Genomic DNA, 5,213 nt, shown 5'->3' with positions numbered 1-5,213 from the left:
TATATATATATATATATATATATATATATATATATATATATATAGCCTTCATTTAAGTCTTTGCACTACACCTCTGCATGTTGCCAGTAAAATTCAGAAAAGGGTATTGGATCAAATGGAATTGTAGTTATAGTGCTTGTGGTCTTCAAGTGTGTTCTCAGAATTGAACCCAGATCTTCTGCAAGAATAGTAGATGTTCTTAACCACTGAGACATCATTCTGGCTCATAATCAACATTTTCCATCCATATCAGTACCTGCCCTACTTACTTGGACACAGGTGGTACTAAGCACTTACTGGATAAAGGACAGCTTTGATTCAACTTCTTTGTGAAAATATTTATCTACAGGGAAAGTCAAGGAAGACACTGCCAATATATACTCCCCTTTTATGTGTCCTGTACAGGAAGCGTTTATCACTTCACACAGTTTTCCTTCATGCAACTTTCTATAAAGTTGATAAATGTCTCTCTCTACTTTGATTAAACAAGTAAATAAACAGTTGTGGTAGTTTATGAAACATATTTAGATCATACCAGTTTAAATGCTTATTTTTGGAGACTGAGAAAAATGAGAATGTTTAAACTAGCTATATATTTTTTTTTGAGATTGTATTTAAATTACAATTCTCCCTTCCCTTTCTTTCCTCCAAACCATTACTCAAGTGGAAATTTCTCTATCTGTCAGGTGATACAGACTCATGTGGTGTTTTGCTAAGACACTTATGTGGTGTTTTGCTGAGGCAAGACTCATGGGAGGGCATGTGATGTTTGGAGAAGGTATAACTAGGAGTCAATGAACAGTGAAGGCATGTTTGTATAGCTAGCTTTAACAATGTCTCATTTGTCTTGCATCTTCATCTTTGCTGATCTTTGCTTCATTGAGAGAAGCATGGCAGAGAACTTCTGGCATCCCAGCTAATCCTGGTTCCTGCTGCTGACTCATGCCAATTAGGCAGAGGACTCTTGATTTCTACTAGATCATGCTGTCACTTCTGATTTGTGTTTGTTATCCTGGCACTACTGAACTAGACTGCTGATTAAAGTTAAAATTGCTCCAAACAACTATTTCTAAACAGGTCCACATCCCCTTGTTCTATATACCATATTTTCTTCTCTACCTTTAATTGTTGGTTTAAAAGGGAGGTCAATCATTTGGGAATTCTTATTAAAAGTCAGTTTTTGAAAAAGAAATCTATGCCTATATATTCCCCTCCTCACTCTCTTTCAAATTCATAGCCTCTCTTTTCATTAGTTATCAGTAGATGCATATATATATATATATATATATATATATAAAACTAAATATAATCTACTGAGTCCATATAATGTTACTTTTTTGTATGTCTTCAGAGCTTATTGTTTGTGACTGGACAATCAGTGTACTCTTCCCTGGGCAGGGCCATCTCTCCTACTAACAGTGGTCTTTTATTCTTATTGTAGGGTTGAAGCCTCAGGAAAATTTCTTCTTCCAGTTTGTCATGTTTATTGGTATCATCTTTGTTCAGTTAGTGTTTCAGTAGTCATGTTGGTGAGACTTTACCTGTTTAGCTTCTGATGTTACAAAGGAGACTTGATATCACAGCAAACTCCATGATGCTATGGATCTTAAAATCTTTCTGCCCCCTCTTCCTCAATGTTCACTGAACCCTAGCTGTGGGAATGTTTTGTAGATGTATTCAATGGAACAGCATAATCCCTAATAACTATCTGTAAATATCTGCCCCTTTAGCCATAGATAAATGTAGACCATGCCCATCATCTTGGACACATTTTACCAGCTATTTGGTTCAGTTTTGCCTTACTATTTTCTTGAATATAGTGTCTTACTGATGTCTTACTGTCATGCCTCTGGAATGGTTTTCTTGATTTTTCTCTCAATTCTGGTAGATGGCTTTGGACACCTCTACTACCAATAATGCTACTTTCATGAAAAATAACTTCCTTATACTTTGGAGACTAATAATCATTTTCTCCATGGTAGCATAGGCCAAGTTTTTCATGGTAAGAAAATATTTATGAGAAGTAACATACATTCTTTATACACACACACACACACACACACACACACACACACATATACATATCCATGACCAGAAAGACTCATGGCAGAATTTATCAGATTTTCAGTGAAGACCCACAGTTAATCCTTCTTAATCTTTGTTTAAATAGACACAGACCAGGAACACCCAAACTCCATCTATGATGCTAGTATCACTGTAAAACAAAAACCAGGTAAAGACAACAGCTACAAAAGTAAACTAAAGGCCCCAATAACTTATGAATATAGATTTTAAAAAATGATCAATAAAATAGTGCAAGCAGAATGTAGATATACATCACAAAAATTATCACCATGCATAACAAAGTTGTCTTTGTCTCAGAAATGCACAGATTGTTCAATATATGCAGACTGACAAACATAAACCACATAAACAGTCTTAAATACAAGAATCACATAATCATTTGAACACAAGTTGAAAAAGCCTGTAACAAAATGAATAATACCTTCACGATAAAATTCCAAAGGAATGTAGGGTTAGACAGAACATGCCTTCACAGAAGAAAAGCTAGATGGAGGAAACTCCAACTAATATGATTCAAAAAAGGAGAAATCATTGAAGCAATCCCACTAATGGCAAGAATGAGACAGGGCTTTCCACTGTCTACACTTCCTTTCAATATTGTGTTGCAGTGCTAGCTAAAGCAATAAGGCAAGAAAAGGTAATTAGAGGAATATAAGTGAATGAATGAATGAATGAAGGCATCAAACTATATGTATCCACAGGAGATATGATACAAAAATTCTACCTCAAAACTTGTAGGAAAAAACCAACAAATATAGCACCTAGAAGAATACAGTATTTTCACAAATAAATAGCTTTTTGATACAACAACAAATGTACAGAGAAGGAAGTCTCTGATGCACTTTTTTTTTTTAAACAATAGACTGAAAGAAAATAAAGTATCTAGGAATACACCTAATCAAATAGTAAGGAGCTCTAGAAAACATACATTAAACCTCTAATGAAAGAGATGAAACCACTAAAGAATGAGGCAACATCCCATGCTTATGGGTTGTTAGAATTAATCTTGTAAAAATGACAATTCTAACAAAATCTATTTACACAATCAAGCAATCCCAACCAGAATCCTAATTCATTCTGAAAAATAGAAAAAAGGTATTGTAAAATTCATAAGGAACACAAACTTCTGCAGATAGCCAAAACAATCCTGAATAAAATGGACAATACTATACGGACAATACTGAATATTGCAATTCCATATGTTAAATACATTACAGAGACGTATTAATAAAAACTATATGATATTCACAAAACAGGTATGTAAATCAATGGAAAAAATCAAAGACCAAAACATGAAAACAACTTCAGCCACTTAATAGATGACAAAGACACCAAAACTATACCTGAAATAAAGCAAGTATCTTCAACCAATGGTACTGGAAAAACTGGATAGCCACATGCAGAAGAACAAAATCAGAATCCTATCTGTCTATCTATCTGTCTATCTGTCTATCTGTCTATCTATCTATCTATCTATCTATCTATCTATCTATCTATCTATCTATCTATCTATCATCTATCTATCTATCCAACTATCTATCTATCTATCTATCTATCTATCTATCTATCTATCTATCCAACTATCTATCTATCTATCTATCTATCTATCTATCTATCTATCTATCTATCTATCCAACTATCTATCTATGTATCTATGTATCTATCTATCTATCTATCTATCTATCTATCTATCTATCTATCATCTATCTATCTATCTGTACCAAAACTAACTCAAATGGATTAACTACCTAAATTTAAAACTCAAAACTGCTAGAATAAAACATAGACATATTGAGATCTCTATATCTTCCTTACATGATATAAGTGTAGGGAAGAATTTTCTCAATAGAACTTGCTTGCTTAATAGTTAAGGCCAACGATTGAAAACTTGGACTTCAAAAAACTAAAAAGTTCCTGCATAGATTAAAAGACAACCAAGATAAAAGGAAGCCCACAGAATAGGAGAAAATATTTGTAAGCTCTATATATAACAGAATAAATACCCAGAATATAGAAATTATATATAAAAAACCAAAGAAAATCGATTTATTTAAAAAAATGCAACAGACGTCTGATCAGATTTCTTTTTTTTTTTAAATTTGTTATTAGATATTGTCTTCGTTTACATTGAGTTCCCCTATACGCTCCCCTGCCATGATCGCCTACCCATCTACTCCCATTTCTTGGCCCTGGCATTCCCCTGTACTGGGGCATGTAAAGTTTGCAAGACCAAGGAGCCTCTCTTCCCAGTGACGGCTGACTAGGCCATCTTCTGCTACATATGCAGCTAGAGACACGAGCTCAGGGTTACTGGTTAGTTCATATTGTTGTTCCACTTATAGGGTTGGAGACCCCTTCAGCTCCTTGGGTACTTTCTCTAGCTCCTCCATTGGGGGCCCTGTCTTCCATCCTATAGATGACTATGAGCATCCACTTCTGTATTTGCCAGGCACTGGAATAGCCTCACATAAGACAGCTATATCAGGCTCCTTTCAGAAAAATCTTGCTGGCATATGCAATAGTGTCTGGGTTTGTTGGCTTATTATGGGATGGATCCCCAGGTGGGGCAGTCTCTGGATGGTCCATCGTTTCATCTTAGTTCCAAAATTTGTCTCTGTAACTCCTGCTATGGGTACTTTGCTCTCTATTCTAAGGAGGAATGAAGAATCCATGGGTTGGTCTTCCTTCTTCTTGATTTTCTTGTGTTTTGCAAATTTTATCTTGGGTATTCTAAGTTTCTGGGCTAATATCCACTTATCAGTGAGTGCATACCAAGTGATTTCATTTATGGTTGGGTTACCTCACTCAGGATGATGCCCTCCAGGTCCATCCATTTGCCTAGGATTTTTTTAAAATTCATTCTTTTTAATAGCTCAGTAGTACCCCATTGTGTAAATGTACCACATTTTCTGTATCCATTCCTCTGTTGAGGGACAACTGAGTTCTTTACAGATTCTGGCTATTATAAATAAGGCTGCTATGAACATAGTGGAGCATGTGTCCTTATTACCAGTTGGAACATCTTCTGGGTATATGCCCAGGAGAGGTATTGCAGGATCTTCTGGTAGTACTATGTTCAATTTTCAGAGGAACAGCCAGACTGACTTCCAGAGTTGTTGTATCAGCTT

The sequence above is a fragment of the Mus caroli genome, chromosome 14 (genome assembly GCF_900094665.2).
Source record: "Mus caroli chromosome 14, CAROLI_EIJ_v1.1, whole genome shotgun sequence".
NCBI classification, from domain to species: domain Eukaryota; kingdom Metazoa; phylum Chordata; class Mammalia; order Rodentia; family Muridae; genus Mus; species Mus caroli.
This window is presented reverse-complemented; position numbering follows the sequence as displayed.